Below are 17,378 nucleotides of genomic sequence, written 5' to 3' on the forward strand. Positions count from 1 at the left end.
TATAAATTCTTATTGATAATGCTACAGCTCTGTGTCATTTAAAAACAAACAACCAAAAAAAAATCTGTTTTATTTGAAAGGTAGAGTTCTATCAAAAGGAAAAATATGTATAATGAATTTCTCTACTTGAATGTGTTATTGAATATATTTCTAATAAAAGTTATCTTTTGAGGGGAAATCTATGAGAACTAAATTCCCTAGTTAAAATTTTAAACATCAAATAATTAGAAAAAATTTTCCCTATCTTCTGGCTTCATAAATTACAATTTTTAGCTCCTTCACTACTCAGATATTCCAGGTGCCAGGCACCACAGAACACATTCCCATCACAATAAAGCTGACAGCAGTAACTGAATACACTCAAAAGTGACTGTGAGCCACAAATGTATCCTATTAAAGACACACTAAGTATATCTCCAATCACAAAATACCTGAAGCAATTCTTTTGCTAGGTGAAGCAAGGGTAAGATGAAATTAAAATGAGAGACAACAGTTTTTATGATTACAGTTAAAATATCTTACTTTTGTAAACCTTACAAACACCAACTAAGGGAACACACTGCTGTGGTCATTTTTAGGGCCTTTGGAAAAGTCCCCAACTAGCGAAAAGCTGTAAAAAACTTTGAGATAAATATGCTTCTACATTTGATGCATAAAGACATGTATGGTTTCCCTGGTGGTATAGTGGTAAAGAATCCACCTGACAATGCAGGAGACACAGGTTCAATCCTGGACTGGGAAGTTACCCTGGAGAAGGGAATGGCAACCTACCCTAGTATTCTTGCCTGGAAAATCCCATGGACAGAGTAACCTGGTGGGTTAGAGTCTATAAGGTCCCAAAGAGTCTGACATGACTGAACATGCACGCACGCACACCAAGAAGATCCCACATGCTGTGGAATAAATAAGCCTCTGTGCCACAACTACTAAGCCAGTGCTCTAGAGCCAGTGAGCCATAACTATTGAGACTGCACCACAGCTACTGAAGCCCACATACCTAGAGCCCATGTTCCACAAGAGAAGTCAATGCAATGAGAAGCCAATGCTTGCTGCAACTAGAGAAAGAATGCACACAGCAGTGTAGACCCAAGTGCAGTTAAAAAGAAACAAATTAAAAAAAAAACACACATGTAATATATATTATGATGTATAATAACATTCTGAAGATACTGAGTATCTCTGATCCATCCACCATTTAACCAAATACTACTAGCAACTTGCATTTATCTATGTTTTCCATACCGTGCCCCTTCTCTCTTCCCCATCCTGAGGTAATCTGTAACCTGACTGTTGAGTTTATATATCTATTGCCTTTTGTGAATTATAGTTTCATTACAAATGTCGTGCGAAACAATGAAGTTTGATTATACTTGTTTTTCAGCAAACTATAGTTTCCTTAAAGTCCCTGGTGGCTCAGTATAGTTTCCTAATACTTGTTTTTTCACTCACGTGATTATATCTTCATACATTTTCATGATATTATAATAAAGGACCAGGTCAGTAAAACAAAATTTGTTTCTTCAGTTACCTATGAAGGATATTTGAGTCATTTCCATTTTTATCTTTTTTGTTTTTCTTAATAACAATGCTGCTGTGAACATATTTTCTTCAAGGTGTGTATCTGTAAGTATTTCTTGAGTGGGTTTGTTGGGTAGCAGTAAGTTGCACAAATTTTCAAGTTCTCAAGAGAGCCAACTTACTTTTCAAAGTAGTTGTACCAATTTACATCCCTGCAGGAGATGTGTACAAGTAACTGTTATTCACATCTTCTTGAGCCCCTGGTATTGCTAGACCTAATTTTTATCAATCTACTTGGATACAGATGTGTATCTCACTGTCTTAATTTGCATTTCACTAATTACTGGTATTTTTTCATGTTTACTGGCTATACCTGTTTCCTTGTCTGCAAAACTCCCGGTTATGTCTTGCTCATTTTCTTCTACTGGGTTGTCTTATTTTTCAGGAGAACTCAATAAATTATGAATATACTATATATATGAATAACCCTTTGCTATATGACTTACGGGTATTTTCTCTCATTCTGTGGTTTTTCTTTACTCCTAATTTTAATACAGAAAGATTTATCGATTACTTCCTTTTATGCTAAAATGTAATCTCTCTTCTTCGAGAACTTCCTCCCTACCCCATGGTAATGTGTGAAATAGGGAGGCCTACTGGTGGTAGAGAAGCTTTCTGATCTAATTTATTGGAGAACATGGAGCTACACTACAGGCTGCACAATGACCACAATGATAAAAATATAAGAGGAATGCAAAACTCAGAATGAACATATAATTGGTATGATTTTTCACAGTGAATTACTCATCAAGTTTACAAAAAAATACTTCATCTTAACAGTGTGCAACTTGTAGTCGATAAAACTTTAGATACTTAGGAAAACCTCTACATCAAAATGCTTAAGGGTACAAATAAAACTTGTAAAAGGCTCAGAGAAGTCCAGCTGACACTTGGACAACATGTGTTTGAAACAAGTGGATTCACTTATACTCAGATTTTTGCACTGAATATATACTACTGTACTACTGGATTCATCCACAGTTGGTTGAGTCTGAGGATATGGAGTACCAACTATAAAGTTATACAGTGATTTCTGACTGTGTGGAGGGTCAGTAGCTCTAACCCCTATGTTGTCAAGGCTCATCTGTACTGGTAACTGCCCACAAGGTGAAGAAATGGCTTACATGTTGCAGAGAGGTTGAGAGAATGAAACTTATTACTGGGAGCATAAAAAGCAATGCGTGCACGCATGTGTGCTAAGTCGCTTCAGTTATGTTCAACTCTGGGTGGCACTATGGACTGCAACCTGCCAGGCTCCTCTATCCATGGGATTCTCCAGGCAAGAATACTGAAGTGTGTTGCCATGCCCTTCTCCAGAGGATCTTCCTGACCCAGGGATCGAATCTGCATCTCTGATGTCTCCTGCATTGGCAGGCAGGTTCTTTATCACTAGTGCCACCTGGGAAGCCCATAACTCAGTCTAATTGGGGAACACTGATATTACCAAGCTGACTTTTCAACCAGCTTGAATCCTTTGCTGCAAATAAGCCTGGAGTGGGTTGCTGTGCCCTCCTTCAGGGGATCTTCCCAACCCAAGGATTGACCCCAAGTCTCTTACGTATCCTGCATTGGCAAGTATGTTCTTTATCACTAGTGCCACCTGGACAAAGGAGGCTGGCAGGCTACAGTCCATAGGGTTGCAAAGAGTCAGACATGACTGAAGCGACTTAGTACGCGTGCTTAGTGTACAACAGACTAAAAGAACAATGTACATACCTTAATGTTAAAATACTTTACTCCCCAAAAATGCCAAAACAATTCCAATAGGAATGTCAAAGGTCAATGATCACAGATCACCATAGCAAATAAAATAATGAAAAGGCTTGAAATATTATAAGAATTACCAAAATACGACAGACACCATTGGACAAAGGCTGTTAGATAAATGGTGCCCACAGAGTTGGTCGAAGCAAGGATGCCACAACCCTTCAGTTTGTAGAAAACACAGTATCTCTAAAGCAACAATTAAGTGCAATAAAGCAAGGTATGCCTGTAATTGTTTGAAAACATTCTGTTAATTTTAAACTTTAAAAACATAACCTAATTGCCTCTTTTGTTCTATTTTATCTGACGATGTAATTCAGCTGAATATATTGTTGTCCATCCCACCGAATTGTTTTAGATGTTGCTTACAAAATTTATTGAGAATATTTTAAACAAATGAATCTGTCTTTTTATAGGAGAATTTAATCCAATTTGCATTTATCATATTAATTAATCACACATTAATACTTTACATTTGGTTTTATGCCCTTGGATTTTTATAACTTGTTGCTGTTATGTTTTACATTTTCTTAATGTTATCTCCATGTCATTTTAGTATGAAAATGTCCTATTTTTTTAAGGTTTACATATGCTTTCCATAGGTTTACACATGCTTAATAAAGATATGACCCATGCTGTGCAGGGCCATCCAAGATGGACGGGTCATGGTGGAGAGTTCTGACAAAATGCAGTCCACTGGAGAAGGGAATGGCAAACCACTTCAGTATTCTTGCCTTGAAAACACCATGAACAGTATGAAAAGGCAAAAAGATATGACACGGGAAGATAAGCACCACAAGTCAATAGGTATCTACTGGAAGAGAGCAGAGAAATAGCTCCAGAAAGAATGAAAAGAATGGGCCAAAGGAGAAATGCTCAGTTGTGGATATGTCTGGGTGGTAAAAAGTAAAGTTTGATGCTGTAAACAACAATACTGAATAGGAACCTAGAATGTTAGGTCCATGAATCAAGGTAAATTAAATGTGGTTAAGCAGGAGATGGCAAGAGTGAATGTCAACATCTTAGGAATGAGTTAACTAAAATGGACAGGAACGGGCAAACTGATTTCAGATGACTATTACATCTACTACTGTGGGCAAGAATCCCTTAGAAAAAAATGGAGTAGCCCTCATAGTCAACAAAAGACTCCAAAATGCAGTTCTTGGGTGCAATCTCAAAAACAACAGAATGATCTCAGTTTACTTCCAAGGCAAACCATTTGATGTAACAGTAATCCAAGTCTATGCCCCAACCACTATTGCCAAAGAAACTGAAGTCGAACAGTTCTATGAATACCTACAAGACCTAGAACTAACACCAAAAATAGATGTCCTTTTTATAAGGGACTAAAATGCAAAAAAGCAGGAAGTCAAGAGATACCTGAAGTAACAGGCAAGTTTGGCCTTGGGAGTACAAAAGGAAGCAGGGCAAAGGCTAAGAGTTTTGCAAGAGAACATAATGATCAGAGCAAACCCCCTCTTCCAACAACACAAGAGACGACTCTACACATGGACATCACCAGATGGTCAATACCGAAATCACACTGATTATATTCTTCGTAGCTGAAGATGGAGAAGCTCCTTACAGTCAACACAAAAGACCTGGAGCTGCTTGTGGCTCAAATCATGAACTCCTTATTGCAAAATTCAGGCTTAAATTGAAGAAAGTAGGGAAAACCACTAAGATGATTCAGGTATGACATAAATCAAATCTCTTATGATTATGCAGCAGAGGTGATGAATAGATTAAAAGAATTAAATCTGGTAGACAGAGTGCCTGAAGAACTATGGATAGTGGTTCACAACATGGTACAGGAGACAGGGATCAAAAACATCCCCCCAAAAAAAGAAATGCAAGAAGGCAAAATGGTCATCTGAGGAGACCTTACAAATGGTTGAAAAAACAAGAGAAGCAAAAGGTAAAGGAGAAAGGGAAAGATATACTCAACTGAATGCAGAGTTCCAGAGAATACCAAGGAGAGATAAGAAAGCCTTCCTAAGTGATCAATGCAAAGAAACAGAGGAAAACAGAATGGGAAAGAACAGATTTCTTCAAGAAAACTGAAGATAGCAAGGGAATATTTCATGCAAAAATGGACACAATAAAGGACAGAAAGGACAAGGAACTAACAGAAACAGAAGATATTAAGAAGTGGCAAGAATACACAGAACTATACAAAAAAGGTCTTAATGACCCAGATAACCACGGTGATGGGTTCATTCATCTACAGCCAGGCATCCTGGAGAATGAAGTCAAGCGGGCCTTAGGAAGCATCACTACCAACAAAGTTAGGGGAAGTGATGAATTCCCGCTGAGCTATTTCAAATCCTAAAAGATGATACTGTTACAGTGCTACACTCAATATGCCAACAAATTTGGAAAACTTAGCAATGGCCACGGGGCTGGAAAAGGTCAGTTTTCATTCCAATCCTAAAGAAAGGCAATGCCAAAGAATATTCAAACTACAGTACAATTGTGCTCATTTCACATGATAGTAAGATAAAGCTCAAAATCCTTCAAGTTAGACTTCAACAGTACATGAACCGAGAACTCCCAGATGTTCAAGCTGGATTTAGAAAAGGCAGAGGAACCAGAGATCAAATTGCCAACATCTGCTGGATCATAGAAAAAGCAAGAGGATTCCAGAAAAATATCTAATTCTGCTTCACTGACTACTCTAAAGCTTTTGACTGTATGGATCACAATCTGTGGAAAACTTTTTAAGAGATAGGAATACCGGACCACCTTACCTGTCTCTTGAGAAACCTGTTTGCAAGTCAAAAAGCAATAGTTAGAACCAGACATGGAACAACAGAGTAGCTCAAAACTGGCAAGAGTACAAAAATGCTGTATATTGTCACCCTGCTTATTTAACTTAAATGCAGAGTATATCATGCAAAATGCAAGGCTGGATAAATCACAAGCTGAAATCAAGATTGCCAGGAGAAACATCAACAACCTCAGATATGCAGGTAATACCATCCTAATGGCAGGAAGTGAACAGCAACTAAAAAGGCTCTTGATGAAGATGAAAAGAGGAGAACGAAAAAGCTGGTTTAAAACTCAACATTCAAAAAACTAAGATCATGGCATCCGGTCCCATCACTTCATGGCAAATAGATGGAGGAAAAAGTGACAGATTTTTCTTGGGCTCCAAAATCACTGCTGACGGTGACTGCAGCCACAAAATTAGAAGATGCTTACTCCTCGGAAGAAAAGCTATGACAAACCCAGACAGCGTACTAAAAAGTAGAGACATCACTTTGCCAACAAAGATCCATATGGTCAAAGCTATGGTTTCTGCAGTAGTCATATATGGATGCGAGAGTTCGACCATGACAATGAAGGCTGTGCACCAAAGAAAAAGATGCTTTCCTGGTATAAATTTCACATGGTCATGACATCGCTGGATTCAACTTGCTAGCATTTTGTTGACAATCTTTGCACCTATATTCATAAAAGATATTGTGCTGTAGTTTTCTTGTAACTCTGATTTTGTTATCGAGATAATACTGGCCTGCCTTCCTCTTTTATTTGTTAGAAAAATTTGTTAAAAATTGGTATGTTTAAACATTTGTTAGAATTCAACAGTAAAACCATCTGATAATGAGTTTTTCTTTGTTTTACTTCAATCTCTTTTCAGGTTTTCTATTTCTTCTTGCGTCAGTTTTGTTCATTTGAGTCTTGCTAAGAATTTGTCCAATTCATCAATTAATCGATTGGTATATAAATGAATCATTCTATAGTAGTCTCTTACAATCTTTTTAACTTCTAAAAGATCAGTAGTAATGTACCCTTTCATTCCATATTTTAGTAATTTGAGTCTTTTTCATGGTCACTCTAGGTAAAGGTTTGTCAATTTTGTTGATGTTTTTGGAAACTTTTGGAATTTCCTTAATTTTACATTTTTCTCCCCATTTTATTAGTAATTTCCACTCTAATTCTTATTATTTTCTTCATTCTATTTAGGTTTAGTTTCTTCTTTTTGTATTAAAGTTAAAAGTTAGTTTATTGAAGTCTTATTTTTTTTTTAAATATGGGCATTTATCACTACAAATTTCCTTCTAAGTGAAACTATTTGCACCCAAAATGCTTAATGTCTTCACTTTTTTTAACGTCAAAGTATTTTCTAACTTCTCTTGTGATTTCTTCTTTGACCCACTAGTTATTAATATTTAGGAATGTGTTGTTTAATTTCCTCATGGCTGTGAATTTCTCAAATTTCTTCTGCTTTTTCAATTCTAATTTCATTCCACTGTGGTCAGAGAACATACTTTGTTGTGATCTCAGTCCTCTAAAACGTGTTGGAAGTTTTAAAGCCTAACATAATATCTACACTGAAAATTTTTCTATGTTCGTTTGAGAATATATTCTGCTTTTATTTGGCTGAATGTTCAAAAGATGCTTCTTCAGTCTAGTTGGTTCATAGAGTTACTCAAATCTTTTCTAATTGATCTGTTACTTAGAAAGTGTTTTAGTCTCTAACCATTATTGTTGAATTTTCTATTTCTCCATTCTTGTCAGTATTCACTCCACCTATTTTAGTGCTATTCTTAGTTGCATATTTTTCTCATTGTTTTAACTACCTACGAGAAGGCAACTTTTATTATAAAATGTCCCTTTTTGCCTCTAATCTTTAAAGACTATTTTGTCTTAAATTAGTATACCTACTCTAGTTTCCTTATGGTTGCTATTCACATGGCTTTCTAAAATCCTTTTACTTTCAACATAATTGTATCTTTCAATCTAAGTGTGTCTCCTACAGATAGCATATACTTGGATGTCATGTTTCATTCAGTCTGACAATCTGGTATTTGAATAGTCTAATCCATTCACACTTGATATTGATATAGTTGGATTTATGGCTGCCATTTTACTTTTTGTTTTACATGTCTCATGTCTTTTGTTCCTCTATTCCTTTACTGCCATAGGTATTCATTTTTTAATGCTTTGTATGTGGCATCATTTTATATCTCATTTTTTTCGGCCTCATACCATAGAGAAATATAATTGCTATCTCTAATTCATTAAACTCACTTATTAAACCTAATAACTTCTTTTGAACTTCCTATTTTTGTACTAATCCTCATTTTCTTACTGTATTAGTTAGAACCTACAGTATGCTATGAATAGGTATGCTGTTAATGGGCATCCATCTCTCATCATCAATCCTGAAGAGGGTATGTGGTTTCACTAACACCATTAAATATAAAATATCCTTTCATTCCCAGAAGGTTTTATCATTAATGTATTTTTGATTTTATCCTTTTCATATGTTTAGATGATCATATGACCTCATTTTCCCAATTAATCTGTATCATATTGGTTGAGCTCTAAAAATATTAATCCTAGATTATTCCTGAAATAAATCTGTCAGTCATAATATGTACATTTTAAAAAAAATTTCTTCATGTTCCTGTATTCAACTTGGTAACATTTTGTTTAGGATTTGTATCAATATTACAAGAAAGATGAGTCATAGCTTTTCTTTATCAGGTTTTGAAATCAAGGTTATTCAGGCTTCATATAAAAAACTGTTGTCATTTTTTTTTTTTAATTCTGATGAGTTTGTCTTTGCAAGTAGTATTACTCCTTCCTTAAATTTTAGAAATAATTCATCATAATGCCATCTGGGCTTGGAGTTAAGTTTGTGATAAAGGTTTTCAATTATGAGTGAATATTTTAAAATACAGGATCATCCATATTTTGTCTTTCTCTGTTAATTTTCTTTTTCCATAAAATACTTCAAAACTTAACAGAATTCCTAGTTCATAAGGTTCTTCATCAGTTCAGTTCAGTGAGTTCAGTTCAGTCACTCAGTCGTGTCCAACTCTTTGTGACTCCATGAATCGCAGCACGCCAGGCCTCCCTGTCCATCACCAACTCCCGGAGTTTACCCAAACCCATGTCCATCAAGTCAGTGATGCCATCCAACCATCTCATCCTCTTGTTGTGCCCTTCTCCTGCTGCCCCCAATCCTTCCCAGCATTAGGGTCCTTTCGAATGAGTCAACTCTTCACATGAGGTGGCCAAAGTATTAGAGTTTCAGCTTCAACATCACTCCTTCCAATGAATACCCAGGACTGATCTCCTTTAGGATGGACTGGTTGGATCTCCTTGCAGTCTAAGGGACTCTCAAGAATCTTCTCCAACACCACAGTTCAAAAGCATCAATTCTTCGGCGCTCAGCTTTCTTCACCATCCAACTCTCACATCTATATGTGACCACTGGAAAAACCATAGCCTTGACTAGACGGACTTTTGTTGCCCAAGTAATGTCTCTGCTTTCAAATATGCTATCTAGGTTGGTCATAACCTTCCTTCCAAGGAGCAAGTGTCTTTTACTTTCATGGCTGCAGTCACCATCAGCAGTGATTTTGGAGCCCAAAAAATAAAGTCTGACACTGTTTCCACTGTTTCCCCATCTATTTCCCATGAAGTGATGGGACCAGATGCCATGATCTTAGTTTTCTGAATGTTGAGCTTGAAGCCAACTTTTTCACTCCCCTCTTTCACTTTCATCAAGAGTCTCTTTAGTTCTTCTTCACTTTCTGCCATAAGGGTGGTGTCATCTGCATATCTGAGGTTATTGATATTTCTCCCAGCAATCTCGATTCCAGCTTGTGCTTCTTCCAGCCCATCGTTTCTCATGATGTACTCTGCATAGAAGTTAAATAAGCAGGGTGACAATATACAGCCTTGACGTACTCCTTTTCCTATTTGGAACCAGTCTGTCATTCCATGTCCAGTTCTAACTGTTGCTTCCTGACCTGCAGTACAGGTTTCTCAAGAGACAGGTCAGATGGTCTGGTATTCCCATCTCTTTCAGAACCTTCCACAGTTTATTGTGATCCACACAGTCAAAGGCTTTGGCATAGTCAATAAAGCAGAAATAGATGTTTTTCTGGAACTCTCATGCTCTTTCGATGATCCAGTGGATGTTGGCAATTTGATCTCTGGTTCCTCTGCCTTTTCTAAAACCAGCTTGAACATCTGGAAGTTCATGGTTCACGTATTGCTGAAGCCTGGCTTGGAGAATTTTGAGCATTACTTTACTAGCGTGGGAGACGAGTGCAATTGTGCGGTAGTTTGAGCATTCTTTGGCATTGCCTTTCTTTGGGATTGGAACGAAAACTGACCTTTTCCAGTCCTGTGGCCACTGCTGCGTTTTCCAGATTTGCTGGCATATCGAGTGCAGCACTTTCACAGCATCATCTTTCAGGATTTGAAATAGCTCAACTGGAATTCCATCACCTCCACTAGCCTTGTTCATAGTGATGCTTTCTAAGGCCCACTTGACTTCACATTTCAGGATGTCTGGCTCTAGGTGAGTGATCACACTGGAGGCTGGGGGCAGCGGCCGAGAGGAGTTACCCCAGGTCCCAGGAGCAGCGGCTGCGTGGGCACAGGAGGGCCAAGAGGAGTTACTCCACATTCAAGGTCAGGAGGGACCGTCGTGAGTAGATACGCCTTGTCCAAGGTAAGGAGCAACGGCTGCACTTTGCTGGAGCAGCCATGAAGAGATATCCCACATCCAAGGTAAGAGAAACCCAAGTAAGACGGTAGGTGTTGTGAGAGGGTATCAGAGGGCAGACACACTGAAACTATAACTACAGAAAACTACCTAATCTGATCACACGGACCACAGCCTTGTCTAACTCAATGAACTAAGCCATGCCGTGTGGGGCCACTCAAGACAGATGGGTCATGGTGGAGAGGTCTGACAGAATGTGGTCCACTGGAGAAGGGCATGGCAAACCACTACAGTATTCTTGCCTGAGAACCCCATGAACAGTATGAAAAGGCGAAAAGATAGGACACTGAAAGATGAACTCCCTAGGTTGGTAGGTGCCCAATATGCTACTGGAGATCAGTGGAGAAATAACTCCAGAAAGAATGATGGGATGAAGCCAAAGCAAAAACAATACCCAGCTGTGGATGTCACTGGTGATAGAAGCAAAGTCCGATGCTGTAAAGAGCAATATTGCATAGGAACCTGGAATGTTAGGTCCATGAATCAAGGCAAAATGGAAGTGGTCAAACAGGAGATGGCAAGAGTGAACGTCGACATTCTAGGAATCAGCGAACTAAGATGGACTGGGATGGATGAATTTAACTCAGATGACCATTATATCTACTACTGTGGGCAGGAATCCCTTAGAAGAAATGGAGTAGCCATCATGGTCAACAAAAGAGTCTGAAATGCAGTACTTGGATGCAATCTCAAAAACAACAGGATGATCTCTGTTTGTTTCCAAGGCAAACCATGCAATATCACGGTAATCCAAGGCTATGCCCCGACCAGTAACGCTAAAGAAGCTGAACTTCAACGGTTCTATGAAGACCTACAAGACCTTCTAGAACTAACACCCAAAAAAGATGCCGTTTTCATTATAGGGGACTGGAATGCAAAAGTAGCAAGTCAGGAAACACCTGGAGTAACAGGCAAATTTGGCCTCGAAGTACAGAATGAAGCAGGGCAAAGGCTAATAGAGTTTTGCCAAGAGAACGCACTGGTCATGACAAACACCCTCTTCCAACAACACGAGAAGACTATACACATGGACATCACCAGATGGTCAACACCGAAATCGGATTGATTATATTCTTTGCAGCCAAAGATGGAGAAGCTGTATACAGTCAGCAAAAACAAGACCGGGAGCTGACTGTGGCTCAGATCATGAACTCCTTATTGCCAAATTCAGACTTAAATTGAAGAAAGTAGGGAAAACCACTATATCATTCAGGTATGACCTAAATCAAATCCCTTATGATTATACAGTGGAAGTGACAAATAGATTTAAGGTACTAGATCTGATTGACAGAGTGCCTGATGAACTATGGACAGAGGTTCGTGACATTGTACAGGAGACAGGGATCAAGACCATCCCCATGGAAAAGAAATGCAAAAAAGCAAAATGGCTGTCCGAGGAGGCCTTAGAAATAGCTGGGAAAAGAAGAGAAGCAAAAAGCAAAGGAGAAAAGGAAAGATATTCCCATCTGAATGCAGCGTTCCAAAGAATAGCAAGGGGAGATAAGAAAGCCTTCCTCAGTGATCAGTGCAAAGAAATAGAGGAAAACAACAGATTGGGAAAAACTAGAGATCTCTTCAAGAAAATTAGAGATAGCAAGGGAACATTTCATGCCAAGATGGCTCGATAAGGGACAGAAATGGTATGGACCTAACAGAAGCAGAAGATATTAAGAAGAGGTGGCAAGAAGACACAGAAGAATTGTACAAAGGTTCTTCATAATATCTTCCAATTACACTTGTAATGTAATCAAGATCTGTAGTGATGTCTCTTTTTATTCTTGATATAGGGATGTTTTTTCTCCTTTTCTTGGTCACTCTTACTAGAGTTTTATCCATTTAATCAATACTCTCACAGCATTGACTTCTAGTTTTCTATTACATGTAGCGTTCCAAACATTTCATCATTTCCTGTTAGTTTCATGATTCAAGTTTTCCTTTTTGCTGGTCTGAGTCTTTTGTTGGTGCATGGTAGGCTTTCTCTAGTTGTGGCGGGTTCTCTTGTGGAGAACAGGCTCTAAGGGCTCACGGGTTTCAGAATCTGTGGCAAGTATGCTCAGTAGTTGTAGATCATGGGATCCAGAGGGCAGGCTCAGTAGTTCTGGTGCATGGGCCTGGTTGCCTCATGGCATGTGGAATCTTCTGGACCAGGGATTGAACCTGTGTACTCTGCATTGGCAGGAGGATTCCAAACCACTGGACCACCAGGGATGTCCAATGATTCAATTTTCTTCAGGCCTGATTTTCTTCTAGATCAAGATGAAAATTCAGATCGTTAACTTTCAGTCACATTTCCTTTTCATTCTTTTGCATTTAAAGCTACAAAATTTCCTAAGCTCTACCTTAGTTGAGTCTCATAAATTCTGATAAAACCTCGATTCTCATTTGGTTTGAAATACTTTCTAATTTCCATTGTAATTCCTTCTGTGGAGGCAAATAATGATCTGTCCATTATTTAGAAATACATTAATTTCCAGGCAATTGTAGATTTCCAAGTTGCATTTTTGTTGTTGAAGTTTAGCTTAATTTAATTCCACTGTAATTAGAGAATCTTCTGAATAATTTCAATCCTGTAATATTTGTTGAGGCTATTTCCATGGCCAAGTTTTCCAAAAGGTCCACGTGTATTTGAGTAGAACATGTATTCCAACATTGCTGGGTACAGTGTTATTCTATGTCGACGTCAACCAGTTCAAATTTCTTAGCTGTGTTGTCCATATTTTTCCAGCTATTAAGAGTGTTTTCAGAGTGGTCTACTACTGTTGTCAATTTGTCTGTTTCTTTCTATTAAATCAATCTCTCCTCCCCCTTATAAAGTTTAAAGCTATGGGTACATCATGATTGCATTTATTTTCTGTACTTCTGGTGGTGGACTGGTTTTCTTCATTACAAAATATCTCTCACTCGGGTTGCTTCCTGTTGAAATACTACCTTAATATATTATCAATACTAAATAAAGCACAATTGTTATATTTTACATTTAAATTATCAAAATGAATCTAAGCTAGGTTGTATAACTTTAAAAAAAGTTTAAAAACACACACAATCCAGGAGCCAGTATTTATACCAAGGATCTTAAGACTCAAAGAAATCTCCTATCACAAGTAAAAATCAGATACTATGATGTGACAAAGTTACTGTTAAGGGATATATAGTGATCAAGAAAATGACAAAACATGACCAACTTGTGTCAGGTCTTACAATGAGCATGAATACTATTACTACTCTAACTGTGGTCCATGGACCAGCAGCACTAACATCTAAGTGCTAGGAGAATTTTGCTTTCACTTAAAAATTTTCTTTTTCAATGTAATAGCATACAATTAAGCAGTATAAAATGTTCACAATGAAACAGCTGGTTGTCAACACTCACTGCCTATGGCAATCACTTTTAACTAATATAACTTTTTTTTTAAATTAATCTCAGTATTTTAAAATATGCTCACTCATATTTCCTGAGTTACAAATTTTAGCCACTATCATGGTCCTATACTTACACAGATGAGAATTTAGCTCTTTTCTATACCTATACACCTTTTGATCACGTAATTAAACCAATACTTGAGTTGTTACAAGCAAATAACCAGAGAATCATGACTGCATTATCTTTTTTGTATTTCCTTTTTCCTAAAGCTATCAAATTTTATCTCCAAATTTCCTACAAATTAAGCCTTAACTTTTTTCAAACTCATCAAAACTGCCATATACCAACATTCTCCCTTTTCTTCACTCACTTTAAGGTCAAGGTTAAAGACCATTTCTTCAGCAAACATCTTTCCCTAAGAGAACTACTTCCTCATCCGAATTTCCCATTAGAAATATATATTTTAGTCATGATCTTTGTGGGCTGAGATGTGTATTATTTTTAAATTCTCAGCAAGATGCTTTTCATGTAGAAGCTTTATTTAATGCTGCTACTTTTTCCTTAATGAAGAGGACCAGAACAGACCTCAGTAACTGTTGCAGTAACTATACCATAGGCAGCACTATATATCATAGAACCTCAAACATATACTAATGGTACCACATTTAATAGATACATATAATACCGCTACATAACTTAGTTATCTATACACACACACCGCTTATACCCCTAGAAATTTAATAAGTTCAAAAATTCACATTATATTCAATTATCTACCCAATTGACAGAGTTATGGTTACTTCCCTCTAGATATGGCCTGACTACAAGCTTTCTGTCCTACTTAAGATTGGTGAAGCAAGGGATACAAAGTTACCTGAGTCTATGGTAATGCATTTGAAAGGTATGGGTTGAGGTTTAATTAAGCCTCAGAGAATGGAATAAGTATTTAAATGAAGTAAAGATATGAGACAGAATAAGACAGAATATGGTTATTTGTATTTTATATGTAATAATCTCATTCAACTTAAGAATACTCTTGTGCATTTAAAATCAAAGTTTATTTTTATTTTTAACAACTATGTTATTTAAAATTTGATTACATCAAATGAAATACATCTGTACACATCCACTGTAACAGAACTACATGATATGCACAGGCAACAATGCAGGGATCATGCAATATTTTCAGACCAGAATTCAAGATACTATGTACCAAGAAAATATAGTAGAATTGAAGGCTGAGGTGAAGTACAAGAGTCAATAAGGAAAGCAGAGCAGAAAATTCAAGATGTACCTAGATATACCAGTTCTTAAAGGATGCAAATCATTTCCAATAACACATTGTTCATGCATTTCTGTTGAGGCAGAAGTCAATCTTAGGATGTAGTCTGTAAAAATCTGTAGATAAGACTGAGAGTTAAGTAGATTAATTTGATTATGGTCAGACTCAACATTTCCAAAAATGTATCGAAAGATGAATAAACTAAGACATACTTCATAAGAGCTGAATTCAGTGTAATTAGTCCTTCAAGCCAGACGCTTCATTTTTGTTTTTTCAATAGCTTTCCTGTGATACAAATTATCTTGAATGTTCTTCCCCATTTGTTTGGCAAATACTTATGTCGCCGATCATTTTACTGGCTATAAGTAAATATATGACAAAATAATCATGAAAAGAGTATTAAATCCCAATCTAGCATAATAGCCCGCTTAACTGGATTTCACATAATTCTCCTACTTTTTAACATTTTGTTTCTAATGAATTATTCAGTACGATCATCTTTTCCTAGGTCTTGACCATACATAAGTCTTTAGAGCAATGAATATTAGCCCTTCACAAAAGAACAACACGTGCTGGCTTACAATGTTGGAAATTTCATTTTCAACATAGAAGTCAGTTTTCCAAGCACAGTGAGGTTTTAGAGAGAAAAAGCAAAATAACTGCTTCCTCTGTACAGAACACATTCTTGAACTTCGCAAAAAAGGAGAAAGTAGGTGGGGGAGGGGCGTTTGGAGAAAGTAGGTGGGGGGGGGCGAGAAGCAGGATATGGTCTTTTTTTTTTTTTTTAACTTACTCAAAAATAAACTGTGTTAAAGAACCACACCTGCTGGTACACGGTTTTCATCCTTCAATCACAGCATCCCTACACGGATGAGCTCCACAGGTGTACGTCACACGCTTGTGCTCCAGGTGCTTTAATTTAAAAAGGCATTTGGGCATCAAATGTTCTGGTGCCTTCGAACAACATACATCAAGGAAAGCCTCCACGCCGCCAGGACAAGAACACAACTTCTGGCCCCTGGTTTCTTCAGATAATTATAACTAAAACAACTCCTGGAAATGTGGCAACGGAATCCCAAAGATGGAGCGGGGGACTACACTTTCTCCGTCAGTTTCTAAAAGTAGTCCCGTCGGGCCCCAACCTTGTACTTACTCGCCAAGTACCAAACCCTGAGGGGACTTGCACACGCCGCCGCCCGCCACTCCCGCTTCGCTCGCCGCCCGCTCCGACAGCGGGAGGAGATACGTCTTTTCGCCCTTCGCCGGCGTCTTCCCAGCCAGGTCGGCACCCCAGCGACTCCATAGAAGCCTTGGAGTCAACCCCGCCACAACCGCCAGGCTCGCGCGGCGCTCCAAGGCTTCCGGGGACCGGCCCTCAGGGAGGCACGCGGCGCCAAAGAAACTGCCGTCCCGGCCAACCGCTGCTCGCGCGGGGCTCTCGCCCGGTTCCAACGTACCTAGAGCGGTGCCGCGCTGGCTGCTTCTCTGCCTTTGCACTTCAAGCTCTACCTCCGGACACTGCAACCGCCGAGCACAATGAAGCTCTTCCTGTGAACCGGCTGAGATAAGTCTCTCTGTGCCCACCTCCGACGGACTTCCGGCCAATGGCAGAGCGCACTTGCGGCAGCCCAGCCAATCAGAAGCGACCGGCTGGAGGGGGCAGGGAAGTGGAAGTCGGCTGAGGGGTGCTGAGAGTTCTCCTCCAGGCGCACGACTTTCTGTCTGCGTGTTGGGTCGGTCACCCGCGAGTCGCGTGACTAGGCTCCTAAGCCAGGCCTTGCATTTGAGTCACTGAAAGTTTTCCGAAAATCACTATTTACAAAAACAGGCGGCCCGTCTGCAGGCATTTAAAGTTTTAA

The 17,378-nt window shown here is 38.5% G+C and overlaps 1 protein-coding gene across 39 annotated transcripts in view; it reads right to left on the reverse strand.

The window, feature by feature from the left end:
• ATF7IP2 (activating transcription factor 7 interacting protein 2) overlaps positions 1–17,057 on the reverse strand; it is a 69,980-nt gene extending 52,923 nt beyond the window's left edge. For 5 of the 39 annotated variants that reach the window (XM_081559265.1, XM_081559248.1, XM_081559238.1 and 2 more), the window contains exons 1-3: positions 16,977–17,057; positions 15,732–15,878; positions 15,532–15,635 (exon numbers count right to left, since the gene is read on the reverse strand). The gene's annotated coding sequence lies outside the window, so the exon portion shown is untranslated. Of the gene's footprint in view, positions 1–15,531; positions 15,648–15,731; positions 15,879–16,312; positions 16,432–16,672 lie in introns of all 39 variants that reach the window. The other 34 variants (XM_081559260.1, XM_081559243.1, XM_081559233.1 and 31 more) reach the window with 15 other exon arrangements.
• Between the last annotated feature and the right edge of the window lie 321 nt (positions 17,058–17,378).

The sequence above is a fragment of the Giraffa tippelskirchi genome, chromosome 13 (assembly GCF_054371585.1).
Source record: "Giraffa tippelskirchi isolate mGirTip1 chromosome 13, T2T-mGirTip1v1.2.pri, whole genome shotgun sequence".
NCBI classification, from domain to species: Eukaryota; Metazoa; Chordata; class Mammalia; order Artiodactyla; family Giraffidae; genus Giraffa; species Giraffa tippelskirchi.